This window comes from Pristiophorus japonicus, chromosome 7 (genome assembly GCF_044704955.1).
Source record: "Pristiophorus japonicus isolate sPriJap1 chromosome 7, sPriJap1.hap1, whole genome shotgun sequence".
Lineage (NCBI taxonomy): Eukaryota > Metazoa > Chordata > Chondrichthyes > Pristiophoridae > Pristiophorus > Pristiophorus japonicus.
This window is the reverse complement of record NC_091983.1, coordinates 160153120-160175881: the sequence shown is the minus strand read 5'-3', so window position 1 is coordinate 160175881 and position 22762 is coordinate 160153120. Positions and strand designations below refer to the sequence as shown.

Sequence of the window (22762 nt, the reverse complement as noted above, 5' to 3'; positions counted from 1 at the left end):
AATTATCAACACAGAAACATAGAAAATAAGTGCAGGAGTAGGCCATTCGGCCCTTCGAGCCTGCACCACCATTCAATAAGATCATGGCTGATCATTCTCTCAGTACCCCTTTCCTGCTTTCTCTCCATACCCCTTGATCCCCTTAGCTGTAAGGGGCATATCTAACTCCCTCTTGAATATACCCAATGAACTGGCATCAACAACTCTCTGCAGTAGGGAATTCCACAGGTTAACAACTTTGAGTGAAGATGTTTCTCCTCACCTCAGTCCTAAATGGCCTTCCTCTTATCCTAAGACTGTGTCCCCTGGTTCTGGACTTCCTCAACATTGGGAACATTCTTTCCAATCTAACCTGTCCAGTCCCGTCAGAATCTTATATGTTTCTATGAGATCCCCTCTCATCCTTCTAAACTCCAGTGAATACAGGCCCAGTTGATCCAGTCTCTCCTCATATGTCAGTCCAGCCATCCCAGGAATCAGTCTGGTGAACCTTCGCTGCACTCCCTCAATAGCAAGAACGTCCTTCCTCAGATTAGGAGGCCAAACTGAACACAATATTCCAGGTGACAACAACCAGTCTATGTTGGTGCTTATCCTCTACACAAGCAGTAGTCCTAATCCCATATTCCTTTATTCCCTTTTCCTTCAACCTCCTATCAGACAGGGCTTTAAACTAAATAAGGGCGGGGGGGGGGGGGGGAAAGAGGAGGAAAGGAGGGTCCCAGTGGAGAGAAATCTAGAATGCTAAAAAGAAAAGAAAAAGGAAGCAACGCAGGAAAGTGATTGTGGTAAGGATAACCAGATTATGTCAGGAAGAGACAGAGCATACAAACAAAAGAAAGAGTGCACTAACAAATAGGTGCCGGGTAAGAAAAAATAACACTAAGACAAATAGGGCTATAGTACAAAATAATGTTAAGATGTCAAATAATGTTAAAAAGACAAATCTAAAAGCACTATATCTGAATGCACAAAGTATCCATAATAAGGTAGACAAATTAACAGCTCAAATTGATGTAAATGGATACGATATAGTTGCAATTATGGAGACATGGTTGCAGGGTGACAGGGTTGGGAACTGAATATCCAAGGATATTCGATATTTAGGAAGGACAAGCAAAAAGGAAAAGCGGGTGGTGCGGCATTGTTAGTAAAGGATGAAATCAGAGCAATAGTGAGAAAGCTCAGAAAATCAAGATGTAAAGTCAGTCTGGGTGGAGCTAAGGAGCACCAAGGGACAGAAAACATAGGTGGGAGTTATCTATAGGCCTCTAAACAGTCGTGGTAATGTAGGGGATGGTATCAAACAGGAAATTAGAGATGCATGTAACAAGGGTACTACAATAATTGTTAATGATTTTAATCTACATACAGACTGGCCAAACCAAATTAGTAATAATACTGTGGTGGATGAATTCCTGGAGTGTGTACGAGATGGTTTTTTAGATGAGTACATTGAGGAGCCTAGTAGGGAACAGGCTATCCTAGATTGGGTATTGTGCAATGAGAAGGGGTTAATTAATAGTCTTGTTGTGCAAGGTCCTTTAGGGAAGAGTGACCATAACATGATTGAATTCTTTATTAAGATGGAAAGTGAAGTAGTCCAAACTGAAACTAGGGTCCTAAATCTAAATAAAGGAAACTATGAAAGTATGAGAAATGAATTGGCTATGATAGATTGGGAAGATTCATTAAAAGGTATGATGGTGGATAGGCAATAGCTAACATTTAAGGAACGAATACATGAATTGCAACAGTTATACATTCCTTTCTGGTGCAAAAACACAAAAAGAAAAGTGATCCAACCATGGCTAACAAAAGAAATTAAGGATAGTATTAGATCCAAAGAGGAGTTATACAAAGTTGCCAGAAAAGGTAGCAAGCCTGAGGATTGGGAGCAGTTTAGAATTCAGCAAAAAAAGACCAAGAGATTGATTAAAAGGGGAAAAATAGAGTATGAGAGTAAACTTGCAAGGAACATAAAAACCTATTGCAAAAGTTTCTACATGTATGTAAAAAGAAAAAGATTAGTGAAGACAAATGTAGGTCCTTTACAGTCAGAAATGGGAGAATTTATAAGGGGAACAAGGAAATAGCAGAACAATTAAATAAATACTTTGGTTCCATCTTCACGGAAGAGTACACAAATAACGTGCCAGAAATGCTAAGGAACCAAGAGTCTAGTGAGCAAGAGGAATTAAAGGAAATGATTATTAGTAATAAAATAGTGCTGGAGAAACTAATGGGACTGAAAGCTGACAAATCTCCAGGGCCTGATAATCTGCATCCCAGAGTACTAAAAGAGGTAGCCATGGAAATAATGGCTGCATTGGTTGTCATCTTCCAAAATTCTATAGATTATGGAACAGTTCCTGCAAATTGGAGGGTGGCAAATGTAACCCCACTATTTAAAAAAGGAGGGAGTGAGAAAATGAACTACGGTTAGCCTAACATCAGTATTAGGGAAAATGCTAGAGTCTATTATAAAGGATGTGATAATGGGACACTTAGATAATATCAATGGGATTAGACAAAGTCAACATGGATTTCTAAAAGGAAAATCGTGTTTGACAAACCTATTGGAGTTTTTTGACGATGTAACTGAGAATAGATAAGAGAGAACCAGTGGATGTAGTGTATTTGGATTTTCAGAAGGCCTTTGATAAAGTCCCACATAAGAGATAAGTGTGAAAAATTAAAGCACATAGGATTGGGTGTATTATACTGGCATGGATTGAAAATTGGTTAACTGACAGGAAAGAGAGTAGTAATAAACAGGTCTTTTTCGGGGTGGTGGGCAGTGACTAGTGGGGTACCACAGGGATGATCATTTTGAATGGTCTACTACTGCTCCTATTTTCTATGTTTACCTAACCTATTCTTAAATGTTGATGCGGCCTCTTCTTCAATCAGCAACTGTGGTTGTTCATTCTAGAGCCTCATAACCCTCTGTGTAAAAAAAATTCTCCTGATTTCATCTGTTTAGAAGGCACAGAATAAACACTATGTTCCATTCTTTGAATAACTGGTTTAATTTTCTCTGTTTGCTCTGTTTAGCAGTTAAGTCAGTACCTGTCCATTTTAAATGGCTTTCTGACTATGTTAAGAAAAAACAGACTGGAATTTAGTGAGAACACGTTAGCGCATAAAAGAAAATTGAAATCTCGTCTGTCTTGTCAAAGGGCTAATATGGGATGCTCAACAGGCTAAGATTTTGATAAGCAAACACAGTAACTTATGTAACATATCTTTTAGGAAACCTATGTGGTTTCTCAGTTCATGATGGTTAGAAATTTTCCATCCCTCTTAGTTTTTGCTGCATACAGTGGTTTCTGTCACATCAGCACAGTATGTTAATTGTGGTTCTGGTGGGCTGTCAGAGATGCTGAAACCATGTCTCTCTCTATTTGAAAGTTGGATCTCATGCTCCATTTTTTGTTTTGTTTTCAGCTACCATATAAAAAGAGGTATTGTCATTATGTGTGTTTTTAGCAGTGGGAAGGGGGGGGGGGCGGAATGGAGGGGCTGACAGAAGTGCTGAGTGCTACTATTGTCACAAAGATGTTATGTGCAAGTGATACTACTGTATCACATTTTGTGTTTACAAACGATAAATACACACTTTTGTTAATGACAGAAGCGCCCTTTTAAATGTTGTTTTGGGCTCACAGATGGAGAATGGACACTTGGGTGAAGTATTGGAGAAAAGTGGGTACCTATGGAACTATGGAAGGAGAAGAGTATATTGAAAGCAGAACTAATACAAATAAAAATGACTCTGGAGAATTTTCACTTTGGTTTGCTTCTTCATCGAGACATTCCAGTGCTGTTCAGTGCATGAGAGAAGGTGGTCAGGCACCCAATTGTCTCTTACCAGATATGCTACTAAACCAACAATGTCATGAAATGCTAAGGATGGCAGTGAATAAGTAAATCTGCTGCAGTGCAAGCAGTACAATGGAGGGTCATTTTCACCTTATTGCTAGAGTGTAAAACCGGCATTGCGATTATCGAAAGAAAACTCAGGCTTTTCAATCACCACTGCCCGACCCGTAATATCAGTTTTACGCTCAAGCAGCAAGTTGAAAGTTACCCACGTTGTGTTTTTTATTATTATACGGTTTGATGTGCTCATGGCACAGGGACAGGTGCATAGTTGAGAAAGCTCGGCTTCCAATCTAAGCAGTGTTGAGTAGGGTGGCATTGGAACCAAGGTTAGGCAATTCCCAGCTGGCAAGAGGGGAAGTGAGGAAAAGGTCGTGGGTCATCCGCAGCAGCAGAACTGTATTCCACCACAATCTGTAACCTCATGGCCCGGCTTATCCCTCGCTCTACCATTACCATCAAGTCAAGGGACCAATCCTGGTTCAATGAGGAGTGAAGAGCATGCCAGGAGCAGCACCAGACGTACCTAAACATGAGGTGCCAACCTAGGGAAGCTGCAACACAGGACTACATGCAGGCTAAACAGCAAAAGCACCATGCTATAGACAGAGCCAAGCGATCCCACAATCAACGGATCAGGAGGCTCCATGAATATCCCATCCACAATGATGGCGGAGCACAGCACGCGAGTACAAAAGACAGTGCTGAAGCGTTTGCAACCATCTTCAGCCAGAAGTGCCGAGTGGATGAACCATCTCGGCCTCCTCGTGTGGTCCCACCATCACAGAAACCAGTCTTCAGCCAATTCGATTCACTCCACTTGACATCAAGAAATGGCTGAGCGCATTGGATACAGCAAAGGCTATGGGCTCCAACAACAACCCGGCTGTCGTGCTGAAGACATGAGTCCCAGAACTAGCCGTGCCTCTAGCCAAGCTGTTCCAGTACAGCTAAAACACTGGCATCTACCTGACAATGTGGAAAACTGCCCAGGTATGTCCGGTCCACAAACAGCAGGACAAATCCAATCTGGCCAATTACCGCCCCATCAGTCTACTCTCAATCATCAGTAAACATAGAAACATAGAAAATAGGTGCAGGAGTAGGCCAGTCAGCCCTTCGAGCTGGCACCGCCATTCAATATGATCATGGCTGATCATACAACTTCAGTACCCCATTCCTGCTTTCACTCCATACCCCTTGATCACTTTAGCTGTAAGGGCCACATCTAACTCCCTTTTGAATATATCTAATGAACTGGCTTCAACAACTTTCTGTGGTAGAGAATTCCACAGGTTCACAATTCTCTGAGTGAAGAAGTTTTTCCTCATCTTGGTTCTAAATGGCTTATCCCTTATCCTTAGTCTGTGACCCCTGGTTCTGGACTTCCCAAACATCGGAAACATTCTTCCTGCATCTAACCTGTCCAATCCCGTCAGAATTTTATACGTTTCTATGAGATCTCCTCTCATTCTTCTAAATTCCAGTGAATATAAGCCTAGTCAATCCAGTCTTTCTTCATATGACCATCCTGGGAATCGGTCTGGTGAACCTTTGCTGCACTCCCTCAATAGCAAGAATATTCTTTCTCAGATTAGGGGACCAAAACTGCACACAATATTCAAGGTGTGGCCTCACCAAGGCCCTGTACAACTGCAGTAAGACCTCCCTGCTCCTATACTCAATTCCTCTCGCTATGAAGGCCAACAAATCATTTGCCTTCTTCACCGCCTGCTGTACCTGCATGGCAACTTTCAATGACTGATGTACCATGACACCCAGGTCTCGTTGCACCTCCCCTTTTCCTAATCTGTCACCATTCAGATAATATTCTGCCTTCCTGTTTTTGCCACCAAAGTGAATAACCTCACATTTATCTACATTATACTGCATCTGCCATGCATTTGCCCACTCATCTAACCTGTCCAAGTCACCCTGTAGCCTCTTAGCATTCTCCTCACAGCTCACACTGCCACCCAGCTTAGTGTCATTTGCAAACTTGGAGATATTACGTTCAATTCCATCGTCTAAATCATTAATATATATTGTAAATAGCTGGGGTCCCAGCACTGAACCTTGCAGTACCCCACTAGTCACTGCCTGTCATTCTGAAAAGGACCCGTTTATCCCCACTCTTTGCTTCCTGTCTGCCAACCAGTTCTCTATCCACATCAATACATTACCCCAAATCCCATGTGCCTTAATTTTGCACACTAATCTCTTGTATGGGACCTTGTCGAAAGCCTTTTGAAAGTCCAAATACACCACATCCACTGGTTCTCCATTGTCCACTCTACTAGTTACATCCTCAAAAAATTCTAGAAGATTTGTCAAGCATGATTTCCCTTTCATAAATCCATGCTGACTTGGACCGATCCTGTGACTGCTTTCCAAATGCGCTGCTACTACATCTTTAATGTCAGGGTAACCGGTCTATAATTCCCTGTTATCTCTCTCCCTCCTTTTTTAAAAAGTGGGGTTACATTAGCTACCCTCCAGTCTATAGGAACTGATCCAGAGTCTATAGAATATTGGAAAATGACCGCCAATGCATCCACTATTTCTAGGGCCACTTCCTTAAGTACTCTGGGATGCAGCCTATCAGGCCCTGGGGATTTATCGGCCTTCAATCCCATCAATTTCCCCAACACAATTTCCTGACTAAAAAGGAATTCCTTCAGTTCTTCCTTCTCGCTAGGCCCTCAGTCCCCTAGTATTTCCAGAAGGTTGTTTGTGTCTTCCTTAGTGAAGACAGAACCAAAGTATTTGTTCAATTGGTCTGCCATTTCTTTGTTTCCCATTATAAATTCACCTGATTCTGACTGCAAAGGACCTACATGTGTCTTCACTAATCTTTTTCTCTTCACATTTCTATAGATGCTTTTGCAGTCAGTTTTTAATGTTCCCTGCAAGCTTACTCTCATCCTCTATTTTCCCCCTCCTAATTCAACCTTTTGTCCTCTGCTGAATTCTAAAGTTCTCCCAGTCCTCAAGTTTGCTGCTTTTTCTGGACAATTTATATGCCTCTTCCTTGGATTTAACACTATCCCTAATTTCTCTTGTTAACCACGGTTGAGTCACCTTCCCCATTTTATTTTTACGCCAGACAGGGATATACAATTGCTGAAGTTCATCCATGTGATCTTTAAATGTCTGCCATTGCCTATCCACCGTCAACCCTTTAAGTATCATTCGCCAGTCTAGCCTAGCCAATTTACGTCTCATACCATCGAGGTTACTTTCCTTAAGTTCAGGACCCTAGTCTCTGACTTAACTTTGTCACTCTCCACCTTAATGAAGAATTCTACCATATTATGGTCACTCTTCTTCAAGGGGCCTCGCACAACAAGATTGCTAATTAATCCTCTCTCATTACATAACACCCAGTCTAGGATGGCCAGCTCTCTAGTTGATTCCTCGACATATTGGTCTAGAAAACCATCCCTTATACACTCCAAGAAATCCTCCACCGTATTGCTACCAGTTTGGTTAGCCCAATCTATATGTAGATTAAAGTCATCCATGATAACTGCTGTACCTTTATTACATGCATCCCTAATTTCCTGTTTGATGCCATCCCCAACCTCACTACAACTGTTTGGTGGTCTGTACACAACGCCCACTAGCGTTTTCTGCCCTTTGGTGTTCCGCAGCTCTACCCATACAAGATTCCACATCATCCGAGCTAATGTCCTTCCTTACTATTGCGTTAATCTCCTCTTTAACCAGCATCGCTACCCCACCTCCTTTTCCTTTCTGTCTATCCTTCCTGAATATTGAATACCCCTGGATGTTGAGTTCCCAGCCTTGGTCACCCTAGAGCCATGTCTCCGTAATCCCAATTACATCATATCCGTTAACATCTGTGTGCGGAGTTAATTCATCCACCTTATTATGAATACTCCTCGCATTGAGACACAAGAGCCTTTTAAGCTTATTTTAACACTCTTTGTCCTATTAGAATTATGTTGTAATGTGGCCCTTTTTGACTTTTGCTTTTGATTTCTCTGCCCTACTCTTTTACTTATCTCCTTTCTACCTTTTGCTTCTGCCCCCATTTTACTTCCCTCTGTCTCCCTGCATAGATTCCCATCCCCCTGCCATATTAGTTTAAACCCTCCCCAACAGCACTAGAAAACACTCCCCCAGAACATCGGTTCCTGTCCTGCCCAGGTGCAGACCATCCGGTTTGTACTGGTCCCACCTCCCCCAGAACCGGTTCCAACGTCCCAGGAATTTGAATCCCTCCCTCTTGCACCATTCCTCAAGCCACATATTCATCTTAACTCTCCTGCTATTTCTACTCTGACTAGCATGTGGCACTGGTAGCAATCCTGAGATTACTACCTTTGAGTTCCTACCTTTTAATTTAACTCCTAGCTCCCTAAATTCAGCCTGTAGGACCTCATCCTGTTTTTTACCTATATTGTTGGTACTCATTTGCACCATGACAACTGGCTGTTCACCCTCCCCCTCCAGAATGCCCTGCAGCGCTCCGAGACATCCTTGACCCTGCTTTGAGTACTGTTGAGGGGGATGACTCATCAGGAGAGGGCAGCAGCAGCCAAGTTCATGGCACCGTGGGTGGCTCTGTTGCACAGGAGGGCAGGAAAAAGAGTGGGGGAGCGATAGTGATAGGGGATTCAATTGTAAGGGGAATAGATAGGCGTTTCTGCGGCCGCAACCAAGACTCCAGGATGGTATGTTGCCTCCCTGGTGCAAGGGTCAAGGATGTCTCGGAGCGGGTGCAGGACATTCAAAAAAGGGAGGGAGAACAGCCAGTTGTCGTGGTGCACGTTGGTACCAACGACATAGGTAAAAAAAAAAAAAGGGATGAGGTCCTACGAAATGAATTTAAGGAGCTAGGAGCTAAATTAAAAAGTAGGACCTCAAAAGTAGTAATCTCGGGATTGCTACCAGTGCCACGTGATAGTCAGAGTAGGAATCGCAGGATAGCTCAGATGAATACGTGGCTTGAGCAATGGTGCAGCAGGGAGGGATTCAAATTCCTGGGGCATTGGAACCGGTTCTGGGGGAGGTGGGACCAGTACAATCCAGACGGTCTGCACCTGGGCAGAATCGGAACCAATGTCCTCGGGGGAGTGTTTGCTAGTGCTGTTGGGGAGGAGTTAAACTAATATGGCAGGGGGATGGGAATCAATGCAGGGAGATAGAAGGAAACAAAAAGGAGGCAAAAGCAAAAGACAGAAAGGAGATGAGGAAAAGTGGAGGGCAGAGAAACCCAAGGCAAAGAACAAAAAGGACCATTGTACAGCAAAATTCTAAAAGGACAGAGGGTGTTAAAAAAACAAGCCTGAAGGCTTTGTGTCTTAATGCAAGGAGTATCCGCAATAAGGTGGATGAATTAACTGTGCAAATAGATGTTAACAAATATGATGTGATTGGGATTACGGAGACGTGGCTCCAGGATGATCAGGGCTGGGAACTCAACATCCAGGGGTATTCAACATTCAGGAAGGATAGAATAAAAGGAAAAGGAGATGGGGTAGCATTGCTGGTTAAGGAGGAGATTAAGGCAATAGTTAGGAAAGACATTAGCTTGGATGATGTGGAATCTATATGGGTAGAGCTGCAGAATACCAAAGGGCAAAAAACATTAGTGGGAGTTGTGTACAGACCTCCAAACAGTAGTAGTGATGTTCGGGAGGGCATCAAACAGGAAATTAGGGGTGCATGCAATAAAGGTGCAGCAGTTATAATGGGTGACTTTAATATGCACATAGATTGGGTTAACCAAACTGGAAGCAATACGGTGGAGGAGGATTTCCTGGAGTGCATAAGGGATGGTTTTTTTAGACCAGTATGTCGAGGAACCAACTAGGGGGGAGGCCATCTTAGACTGGGTGTTATGTAATGAGAGAGGATTAATTAGCAATCTCGTTGTGCGAGGCCCCTTGCGAAAGAGTGACCATAATATGGTGGAATTCTGCATTAGGATGGAGAATGAAACAGTTAATTCAGAGATCATGGTCTAGAACTTAAAGAAGGGTAACTTTGAAGGTATGAGGCGTGAATTGGCTGGGATGGATTGGCGAATGATACTTAAGGGGTTGACTGTGGATGGGCAATGGCAGACATTTAGAGACCGCATGGATGAACTACAACAACTGTACATTCCTGTCTGGCATAAAAATAAAAAAGGGAAGGTGGCTCAACCGTGGCTATCAAGGGAAATCAGGGATAGTATTAAAGCCAAGGAAGTGGCAGACAAATTGGCCAGAAATAGCAGCGAACCTGGGGACTGGGAGAAATTTAGAACTCAGCAGAGGAGGACAAAGGGTTTGATTAGGGCAGGGAAAATGGAGTATGAGAAGAAGCTTGCAGGGAACATTAAGACGGATTGCAAAACTTTCTATAGATATGTAAAGAGAAAAAGGTTAGTAAAGACAAACGTAGGTCCCCTGCAGTCAGAATCAGGGGAAGTCATAACGGGAAACAAAGAAATGACGGACCAATTGAACAAGTACTTTGGTTCGGTATTCACGAAGGAGAACACAAACAACCTTCCGGTTATAAAAGGGGTCGGGGGGTCTAGTAAGGAGGAGGAACTGAGGGAAATCCTTATTAGCTGGGAAATTGTGTTGGGGAAATTGATGGGATTGAAGGCCGATAAATCCTCAGGGCCTGATGGACTGCATCCCAGAGTACTTAAGGAGGTGGCCTTGGAAATAGTGGATGCATTAACAGTCATTTTCCAACATTCCATTGACTCTGGATCAGTTCCTATGGAGTGGAGGGTAGCCAATGTAACCCCACTTTTTAAAAAAGGAGGGAGAGAGAAAACAGGGAATTATAGACCGGTCAGCCTGACATCGGTAGTGGGTAAAATGATGGAATCAATTATTAAGGATGTCATAGCAGTTCATTTGGAAAGAGGTGACATGATAGGTCCAAGTCAGAATGGATTTGTGAAAGGGAAATCATGCTTGACAAATCTTCTGGAATTTTTTGAGGATGTTTCCAGTAGAGTGGACAAGGGAGAACCAGTTGATGTGGTATATTTGGACTTTCAGAAGGCGTTCGACAAGGTCCCACACAAGAGATTGATGTGCAAAGTTAGAGCACATGGGATTGGGGGTAGTGTGCTGACATGGATTGAGAACTGGTTGTCAGACAGGAAGCAAAGAGTAGGAGTAAATGGGTACTTTTCAGAATGGCAGGCAGTGACTAGTGGGGTACCGCAAGGTTCTGTGCTGGGGCCCCAGCTGTTTACACTGTACATTAATGATTTAGATGAGGGGATTAAATGTAGTATCTCCAAATTTGCGGATGACACTAAGTTGGGTGGCAGTGAGAGCTGCGAGGAGGATGCTGTGAGGCTGCAGAGCGACTTGGATAGGTTAGGTGAGTGGGCAAATGCATGGCAGATGAAGTATAATGTGGATAAATGTGAGGTTATCCACTTTGGTGGTAAAAACAGAGAGACAGACTATTATCTGAATGATGACAGATTAGGAAAAGGGGAGGTGCAAAGAGACCTGGGTGTCGTGGTACATCAGTCATTGAAGGTTGGCATACAGGTACAGCAGACGGTTAAGAAAGCAAATGGCATGTTGGCCTTCATAGCAAGGGGATTTGAGTACAGGGGCAGGGAGGTGTTGCTACAGTTGTACAGGGCATTGGTGAGGCCACACCTGGAGTATTGTGTACAGTTTTGGTCTCCTAACCTGAGGAAGGACATTCTTGCTATTGAGGGAGTGCAGCGAAGGTTCACCAGACTGATTCCCGGGATGGCGGGACTGACATATCAAGAAAGACTGGATCAACTGGGCTTGTATTCACTGGAGTTCAGAAGATTGAGAGGGGACCTCATAGAAACATTTAAAATTCTGACGGGGTTAGACAGGTTAGATGCAGGAAGAATGTTCCCAATGTTGGGGAAGTCCAGAACCAGAGGTCACAGTCTAAGGATAAGGGGTAAGCCATTTAGGACCGAGATGCGGAGGAACTTCTTCACCCAGAGAGTGGTGAACCTGTGGAATTCTCTACCACAGAAAGTTGTTGAGGCCAATTCACTAAATATATTCAAAAAGGAGTTAGATGAGGTCCTTACTACTAGGGGGATCAAGGGGTATGGCGAGAAAGCAGGAATGGGGTACTGAAGTTGAATGTTCAGCCATGAACTCATTGAATGGCGGTGCAGGCTAGAAGGGCCGAATGGCCTACTCCTGCACCTATTTTCTATGTTTCTATGACCCTTGCACCAGGGAGGCAACATACCATCCTGGAGTCTCGCTTGCAGCCACAGAAACGCCTATCTATTCCCCTTACAATAGAATCCCCTACCACTATAGCTCTCCCACTCTTTTTCCTGCCCTCCTGTGCAGCAGAGCCACCCATGGTGCCATGAACTTGGCTGCCTTCTCCTAATGAGTAATGGAAGGTGTCGTCGACAGTGCTATCAAGTGGCACTTACTCACCAATATCCTGCTCACTGATGCTCAGTTTGGGTTCTGCCAGGACCACTTGGCTCCAAATCTAATTACAGCCCAGGTCCAAAAATGGACAAAAGAGCTGAATTCCAGAGTTGAGGGGAGAGTGACTGCCCTTGACATCAAGGCAGCATTTGACCGAGTGTGGCATCAAAGAGCCCTAGTAAAACTGAAGTCAATGGTAATCGGGGCAAAATTCTCCACTGGCTAAAGTCATACCGAACACGAAGGAAGATGGCTGTGGTTGTTGGAAGTCAATTATTTCATGCCCCAGGACATCGCTGCAGGGCAGTGTCCCAAGTCCAATCATCTTCAGCTGCTTCATCAATGACTTTCCCTCCATCATAAGGCCAGAAGTGGGGATGTTCGCTGATGATTGTAGTGTTCAGTTCCATTCGAAACTCCTCAGGTAATGAAGCAGACCATGCCTGCATGCAGCAAGACCTGGACGACATTCAGGCTTGGGCTAATAAGTGGCAAGAAACATTCGCGCCACACAATGACCATCTCCAACAAGCGAGAGTCTAATCACTGCCCCTTAACATTCAATGATATTATCATTGCCAAATCTCCCAACATCAACATCCTGGGCGTCACCATTGACCAGAAACTTAACTGGACCAACCACATAAATTCTGTGGCAACAAGAGCAGGTCAGAGGCTGGGTATTCTGTGGAGAGTGTCTCACCTCCTGACTCCCCAAAGCCTTTCCACCATCTACTAGGCACAAGTCAGGATAAGTTTACTTGCCTGGATAAACTTGCCTGGATGAGTGCAGCTCCAACAACACTCAAGAAGCGTGACACCATCCAGGACAAAGCGGCCCACTTGACTGACACCCCATCCACCACCTTAAACAAATAGCCCCCAAAGTTCTTGGTGGGCAAAAGAAACACTTTGCCCCCTTAAACATTCACCCCCTCCATCACTGGCGCACCGTGACTGCAGTGTGTATCATCTACAAGATGCACTGCAGCAACTCACCATGGCTTCTTCGGCAGCACCTCCAAAACCCGTGATCTCTACCACCTAGAAAGACAAAGGCAGCAGGCGCATGGTTATACCATCACCTGAAAATTCCCCTCCAAGTTACACACCATCCTGACTTGGAAATATATTGCCAATCCTTCATCGTCACTGGGTCAAAATCCTGGAATCCCCAACAGCACTGTGGAGTACCTTCACCACAAGGACTGCAGCGGTTCAAGAAGGCAGCTCACCACCACCTTTTCAAGGGCAATTAGGGATGAGCAATAAATGCTGGCCTTGCCAGTGATGCCCACATCCCAGGAATGAATAATAAAAAAGTCATACCACGGCAGTCCCTGGCATTTACTCGTGCAGGCTACTAAGGGCATTGGTGATGGCCTGTGAGCAGACTATGCAAACACTCCCTCAAGCTGCAGACAGCACTGGGCACAGACACAGAAAGGAATAAAATTAAAGAATAAAAGAAAACTATCTAAAAAACTGACTTCGATTTTTTTTCATCGTAGCACCATAGGCAGCTTAGTAAGATCGTGACATTGTTAGTAGATTATATATCAACCTCTCCGATATCTCTTAGAACACAATACTGATTATCATTTGAAATGAGTTAACCAAAACATCATATGTAAACAATGGTTATGAGTTCACATTCCTTTCGTACCTCCCAGGGATCCACCTCAAACTTGGCAGCTCACTGAGACGGCTAATTATTATTCAACAGCAAACTACAGATCTATCCTTATATACTATATAGCTCAACACTGAGAATTCTGTCATTAGATAAAAGAAAGTACTGTACACAACATAACAATGATTTTGTATGGCATGCCCTTCACTAAAAAAAAAATCCATATTTCAGAATACAATATCGTTTGTAAATTTACTTAAGGGCAAAGAATTTATCAGGGCAGTTTCCTGTTACTGTGCCTGGATATATAGGATTACCTGGGTGCATTGCATGGAGAAAAAGTGGGCAGGAAGAATCACACACAAGTAACGGAGCCTGTCTGATTGTCTGCCAATTTAAATGAATGGACCAAAACTCGGAGGAGGTCTCTTATGGTATGTGATCTTCTTTGTCTGATTTTCTATTATGGGCTGTGCCTAGAAAATCCAATACTCCCAGACTGAATAGAAGGAAAATCTGCTTCAATGCATCTAAATTTTATATCAACTTTCAGTTTCACAAGTAAAAAGCAAATAACTTTGAACCTGGTGGTTGTTGGAAGCACAGACACACTTGGAGAAATCATACTTGGCTACCAATGATCGAAAAAAAGAGAACATGGATTTATCTAATGTCTTTCGCGGCCTCAGGGCTGGTAGGACAGACACAACAACATTAGTGTCCTCGACCAGGCCAACATCCCAAGCACTGATCACACTTGATCAGCTCCGCTGGGCAGGCCACATTGTCTGCATGCCAGACACGAGACTCCCAAAGCAAGCGCTCTACTCGGAACTCCTTCATGGCAAACGAGCCAAAAGTGGACAGAGGAAACGTTACAAGGACATCCTCAAAGCCTCTCTGATAAAGTGCGACATCCCCACCGACACCTGGGAGTCCCTGGCCAAAGTCTGTCCTAAGTGGAGGAAGTGCATCCAGGAGGGCGTTGAGCATCTCGAGTCTCATCGCCGAGTGCATGCAGAAAACAAGCGCAGGCAGCAGAAGGAATGAACGGCAAACCTGTCCCACCCTCCCTTACCCTCAACGACTGTCCGTCCCACCTGTGACAGGGACTGTGGCTCTTGTATTGGACTGTTCAGCCACCTAAGTGCTCATTCTAAGAGTGGAAGCAAGTCTTCCTCGATTCCGAGGGACTGCCTATGATGATGATGATGCATCCGAAAGCACTTCACAGACGATGAACAAACTTACATTTATATAGCACCTTTCACAACATCCCAAAGCTCTTCACAGTCAATTAACTACTTTTTAAAGTGTAGTCAATGTTGTAATGTAGGGAAACACGGCAGCTAATTTGGGCTCAGCAATGTCCCACAAATAACAATGAAATTAATGACTCGGTGATCTGTTTTAGTGATGTTGGTTGAGGAATAAATATTGACCAGGACATCAGAAGAACTCCCCTGTTCTTCTTCAAATAGAATATTCTGTGTATCAATGAGAAACTTAGTATACAATCTCTTGTGGGAAGATGCTCAGTGTATGTGTTATACACTAAACTGTGGTATCTGGGGAAACCTAATTATGGCTGTATTGATTGAACTAACAAGCCACTTATTATGTAACAACCCTTCTGTGTTCTTGCAAATCCCTGCTCAACAATGAAGATTTAAATTTGAGCTAGAAGAGTTAAATAATTCATGGCAAACTTTATTGACAACATATTGACTGACATGTTAGACTAATAAATGTTTTTCGACATTTTGAATACTTAACTTGTTTTTTTTAATAATGGGGAGAGTCATGCAACTGCAGCTTTTAAATCAGGTGAAAGTTTATATTGATCCAACTTTTAAAGATTACGAGACTTTAATAATTAACTAAGGAAGAGAAATGGTGAAAGATTATGACATGGCATGCTTTTTCCAGTTGTCATTGAACTTGAAAGCCTCAGAATCGAATCAAATTATTTTCTGCTTAATTTATCCCCTTTAGTGTCATGAGAGAGTCCATTTAACACTATGTTCTCCTAACACTGTACCTCATTATATGTGGGTTTTTGTGCTCACTCACATTGTAAATGAAAGACTAAACACTACAGACATGCTGATACAGCAGGTACTCTTTAATGTGTTGGTAGGTGAGTAAGAGTGTTCGAAGACCAGGACCTCAAATCTGGCACCAAGCTTATGGTCTACAGGGCTGTAGTGATACCCGCCCTCCTATATGGCTCAGAGACGAGGGTCATATACAGTAGACACCTCAAATCACTGGAGAAATAACACCAATGCTGTCTCCGCAAGATCCTGCAAATCCCGAGAGGATAGACGCACCAACATAGAAACATAGAAAATAGGTGCAGGAGTAGGCCATTCGGCCCTTCGAGCCTGCACCACCATTCAATAAGATCATGGCTGATCATTCACCTCAGTACCCCTTTCCTGCTTTCTCTCCATACCCCTTGATCCCTTTAGCCGTAAGGGCCATGTCTAACTCCCTCTTGAATATATCCAATGAACTGGCATCAACAACTCTCTGTGGTAGGGAATTCCACAGGTTAACAACTCTCTGAGTGAAGAAGTTTCTCCTCATCTTAGTCCTAAATGGCTTACCCCTTATCTTTAGACTGTGTCCCCTGGTTCTAGACTTCCCCAACATCGGGAACATTCTTCCTGCATCTAACCTGTCCAGTCCCGTCAGAATTTTATATGTTTCTATGAGATCCCCTCTCAGCCTTCGAAACTCCAGTGAATAAAGGCCCAGTCAATCCAGCCCCTCCTCATATGTCAGTCCAGCCATCCCGGGAATCAGTCTGGTGAACCTTCGCTGCACTCTCTCAATAGCAAGAACGTCCTTCCTCAGATTAGGAGACCAAAACTGAACACAATATTCCAGCTGAGGCCTCACCAAGGCCCTGTACAACTGCAGTAAGACCTCCCTGCTCCTATACTCAAATCCCCTAGCTATGAAGGCCAATATACTATTTGCCTTCTTCACCGCCTGCTGTACCTGCATGCCAACTTTCAATGACTGATGTACCATGACACCCAGGTCTCGTTGCACCTCCCCTTTTCCTAATCTGCCGCCATTCAGATAATATTCTGCCTTCGTGTTTTTGCCCCCAACGTGGATAACCTCACATTTATCCACATTATACTGCATCTGTCTTGCATTTGCCCATTCACCTAACCTATCCAAGTCACTCTGCAGCCTCTTAGCGTCCACCTCACAGCTCACACCGCCACCCAGTTTAGTGTCATCTGCATACTTGGAGATATTACATTCAATTCCTTCATCCAAATCATTAATATATATTGTAAATAGCTGGGGTCCCAGCACTGAGCCCTGCGGCACCCCACTAGTCACTGCCTACCATTCTGAAAAGGACCCGTTTATCTCGACTCTGCTTCCTGTCTGCCAACCAGTTCTCTATCCACATCAGTACAGTACCCCCAATACCATGTGCTTTAATTTTGCACACCAATCTCTTGTGTGAGACCTTGTCAAAAGCCTTTTGAAAGTCCAAATACACCACATCCACTGGTTCTCCCTTATCCACTCTACTAATTACATCCTCAAAAAATTGGAGAAGATTTGTCAAGCTTGATTTTCCTTTCATGCTGATTTGGACCGATCCTGTTTTCCAAATGTGCTGTTATTTCATCTTTAATAATTGGTTCCAACATTTTCTCCAATACTGATGTCAGGCTAACCGGTCTATAATTATTAGTTTTCTCTCTCCCTCCTTTCTTAAAAAGTTCTCGATCAGGTCAACATCCCCAGCATCGAAGCACTGACCACACTCGACCAGCTCCGTTGGACGGGCCACATTGTTCGCATGCCTGACATAAGACTCCCAAAGCAAGCACTCTACTTGGAACTCCGACACGGCAATCGATCCCCAGGTGGACAGATGAAATGTTTCAAGGACACCCTCAAAGCCTCCTTGATAAAGTGCAACATCCCCACCTACACCCGGGAATCTCTGGCCACAGACCACCCTAAGTGGAGCAAGAGCATCCAGGAGGGCGCTGAGCACCTCGAGTTTCGTCGCCGAGAGCATGCAGAAAACAAACGTAGGCAGCGGAAGGAGCGTGTGGCAAACTAGACTCTCCAGCCACTCTTTCCTTCAACGACTGTCTGTCCCACCTGTGACAGAGACTGTAATTCCTGTATTGGACTGTACAGCCACCTGAGAACTCACTTTTAGAGTGGAAGCAAGTCTTCCTCGATTTTGAGGAACTGCCTATGATGATGATGATGAGTCTCATTTCCTCCTCCTCCTCTTTCTCAGGTCTTGCTGAGCAATGCATTTAATGAGGTTGATAAGGTAGGCGGATGAATTATTCCTACTAGTGCCTCTGCCAAAGTTTCTCTTACCCAGTTAATAGGGGTTGTGTCGAAGTGTCTCACAACAAGGCTGAGATCAGAACCTTTGTGGAATGGGGAACTGAACAACTCCTTTCTGCAGCACTGTAAATTGATGCAACAATCAGCCCGCATTGCCATTTGAAATTAGCTTCATTAACGTTAGTTCCTATGAAGCTGCTGTACAGCATTTTTGCAATGCTCTTTCTCAAACTATATTTTATTGCGCTCCATCCACCTTGCTACTTGAATATTTTATTTGAATTCCATTCATTGCTCCATCGCTGTCGTTATTTCTTTTGATAAACCAGTTTGACACCATTCTATGATGCTAGCATCAGCTCCAATCATAAGGGCTGTTCATCCATGGACAGCATATTGATAATGTGTTAAGACCCCACAGGCATGATTAAGCTAATGAATGTTAACATAGAACTTGCATTTATGTAGCACCTTTCACCACCTCAGGGCGCCCCAAAGCACTTTACAGTCAATGAAGTGTAAGCACTGTTGTAATGTAGGAAACGTGGAAGCCAATTTATGCACAAGGTCCCACAATCAACACTAAGATAATGATCAGATAATCTGTTTTAATGATGTTGGTGGAGGGATAAGTATTGGCTAGAACTCTCTTGCTCTTCTCTGAATAGTGCAGTGGGATCGTTTACATTCACCTGAGAAGGCAGACGTAGGTCCGTATCATTGCCTTCATCCATACCTTTGTTACCTTTAGACTTACTATTCAAATGCTCTCCTGTATGGCCTCCCATCTTCCACTCTCCTTAAACTCATCCGAAACTCTGCTGCCCATATCCCGTTCACCCATCACCCCTGTGCTCACTGACCTATATTGAATTCCGGTCCGGCAATGACTCGATTTTAAAATCAAATCCCTGTGGTCTCGCCTCTCCCTATCGCTGTAACCTTCTCCAGCCCTACAACTCGCCAAGGTCTCTGCACTCCTCCAATTCTGGCCTCTTGCAGATCCCCGATGTTAATCGCTCCACCGTTGGCAGTTGTGCCTTCAGCTGCCTAGGCTTTAAGCTCTGAAACTCCCTCCCTAAACCTAGTTTCTCTAATCTCTTCTCATAATAAAAGCCTCTCTCTCCCCACCCCACAGCCACTGATATCATCTTCGTAAATTTCTTCAGTACCCTCTACATGGCACCCAGAAATATTCTGATAAGAAAATGTCAGTGTTGTCACAATGCCACCTGTATTGTTATTCGGTGACATTCCTGGCTTTCTGGAACAATCTGCATGGATTCGATAGTGTATTTGCAACAACAACGTGCATTTATAAAGCGCCTTTAATGTAGTCAAACATTAGTGATCTTTATCTACATTTAGAGCACCAGAAACAGCACTCCAATTATAAGAGTATAGACTCAAGAATAGAGTAATTCCATAATGAGTTGCAATGCAAACAAAAAATAATAATTTTGTTTCATAAGAACATAAGAAATAGGAGTAGGCCATTTGGCTCTGAGCCTGTTCTGCCATTCAACAAGATCATGGCTGATCTGATCATGGACTCAGCTCCACTTGCCTGCCCGTTCCCCATAACCCTTTACTCCCTTATCGCTCAAAAATCTGTCTATCTCCACCTTAAATATATTCAATGACACAGCCTCCACAGCTCTCTGCTGCAGAGAATTTCATAGATTTACAATTTCTCCTCATCTCAATTTTAAATGGGCGACCTCTTATTCTGAGACTATGTCCCCTAGTTTTAGTTTCCCTTATGAGTGGAAATATCCTCACTGCATCCACCTTGTCGAGCCCCCTCATTATCTTATATGTTTCAATAAGATCACCTCTCATTCTTCTGAACTCCAATGTGTATAGGCCCAACTTACTCAACCTATTTTCATAAGTCAACACCCTCATCTCTGGAATCAACCTAGTGAACCTTCTCTGAACAGCCTCCAATGCAAGTAAACCTTCCTTAAATACGAAGACTAAAACTGTACGCAGTACTCCAGTTGTGGCCTCACCAATATCCTGTCCAGTTGTAGCAGGACTTCTCTGCTTTTATACTCTATCCCCCTTGCAATAAAGGCCAACATTCCATTTGCCTTCCTGATTACTTGCTATACCTGCATATTAACTTTTTGTGTTTCATGCACAAGGACCCCCAGGTCACTCTGTAATGAAGTACTTTGCAATTTTTCTCCATTTAAATTATAATTTGCTTTTCTATTATTTCTGCCATGTGAATAACCTCACATTTTCCCACATTATACACCATCTGCCAAATTTTTGCCCAATTCCTTTGCAGATTTTTTGTGTCCTCCTCACAATTTGCTCCCCCACCCATCTTTGTATCATCAGCCAACTACACTTGGTCCCTTCATCCAAATCATTAATATAGATTGTAAATAGTTGAGGACCCAGCACTGATCCCTGCAGCACTCCACTAGTCACTGTTTGTCAACCGGAAAATTACCCATTTATCCCGACTCTCTGTTAGTTAGCCAATCCTCTCTCCATGCTAATATAGTACCCCCAATCCTGTGAGCTTTTATCTTGTGCAGTAACCTCTTATATGGCACCTTATTGAATGCCTTCTGGAAATCCAAATACACCACATCCACTGGTTCCCCCTTATCCACCCTGCTCGTTACATCTTCAAAAAACTCCAACAAATTTGTCAAACACGATTTCCCTTTCATAAAACCATGCTGACTCTGCTTGACTGTATTATACTTTTCCAAATGTCCCGCTGCTTTCTTAATAATAGATGCCAGCATTTTCCCAATGACAGATGTTAGGCTAACTGGTCTATAGTTTCCTGCTTTTTGTCTGCCTCCTTTAGGGATGTAACATTTGCGGTTTTCCAATCCGCTGGGACCTGCCCAGAATCCAGGGAATTTTGGTCGATTACAACCAATGCATCCACTATCTCTGCAGTCACTTCTTTTAAGACCCTAGGATGTAAGCCATCAGGTCAAGGAAACTTGTCCGCCTTTAGTCCCATTATTTTACCAAGTGCTACTTCATTAATGATAGTGATTGTATCCTCGCTCCCTGTAGCCCCTTGATTATCCACTATGGGGATGTTTTTAAGTGTCTTCTACCGTGAAGACCGATACAAAATATTTGTTCAACGTCTCTGCATTTCCCTGTTCTCCATTATTAATTCTCCAGTCTCATCCTTTCGGGGGCCAACATATACTTTAGTCACTCTTTTCCTTTTTATGTAGCTGTAGAAACTCTGTTTCGTGCTAGTTTACTTTCACCTCTCTATCATTTTTTTTTGGAAGAGCTAATTGAAAAAGAATTAAACCTTTTTCTTTATTTCTGACTTGCCCAATTGTGTCTGTCCAATGGCAGTAAAGCCAAAATTGATCTTAAGAATATACATAAAGCAGAGAGTACTAAGAAAGAAAGTGAGGAAGAGTTACATTTAGATAGCTCTTTATCATGTTTTCAGGATGGTCTGTCGTCCTTCACATGAAATACTGAATTACTTTTCCACTTCCAATGTATTACTTGTAGTCACTGTTGCTTTATAGACAGTGAAAAGATGAGCTATTTATGTACTGAACAGTGACCCAGCGTAAATATTCATTTATCTAGATATTATAAAAGCTTAGTGTACGCGCACACATGCTGTCCTTCACACCTCAGATCAGACATACTTATGCAAATTTGAGTCACACTGGATAATAAAAGTAGAAACCAAAGCACCCATTTGGAATGTACAGGTTGAACCTCCCTTATCCGGAACCCTTGGGACCTAGCCTGTTCCGGATAAGGGATTTTTGGTGGCTCGTGGGGTCAGGCCAGCGATTGTGGGGTCAGCTGCGAGGATGGACTTCAATTTGTTCATGTCGGAGTTCTGCGCCACCTGGTGGCCGGGAATAGTTCCGGATGAGAGGTGGTTCCGGATAAGGGAGGTTCAACCTGTATAAACAAACTCTCCAGCAACAGAACATTTCAAAGTACGTTCAGTCTGACCAAACATCAGTCTGTGTTTACTTAACAGCAATTAGAATTGACGTTAAGGCGCACACAGATCCACTTTAGCAGAATAATACATTCTGCATTACATCATAGATTAAGGGCCTATTTAACTGAAAAAATAAATAATTGGCAAAGGCAAAAGCCAAAGTATTAACTTTAAATAAGTAGACAAAGTAGGCTAAATATAGAAAACTAGCAGTACCAGTAACAAATTTAGTATTAAAAGGAGATTCAGTTAGCACTAGAGATAAATAAATAATTACTATATAAACAATCAATAAATAAATAAATAAATTATAGAACAGATAATGGCTGTATAGACAGTGTGTCGGGATGACAGAATATATGAAGTTGGCGACAGTTTGGCTTTCATGGATAGCCACACCTTTGGAAATGTCTATGTCTTGAGTTACTCTGTATTACAATCGCTGAACTGGACTGTGAATTAGAGACATGCCAACACACAAGG

General features: G+C 43.2%; 1 protein-coding gene across 1 annotated transcript in view; it reads right to left on the bottom strand.

Annotated features, from left to right (window-relative positions):
- LOC139266649 (interleukin-20 receptor subunit alpha-like) overlaps nucleotides 1–22762 on the bottom strand; it is a 90970-nt gene that overhangs the window by 35522 nt on the left and 32686 nt on the right. The window lies entirely within an intron of this gene.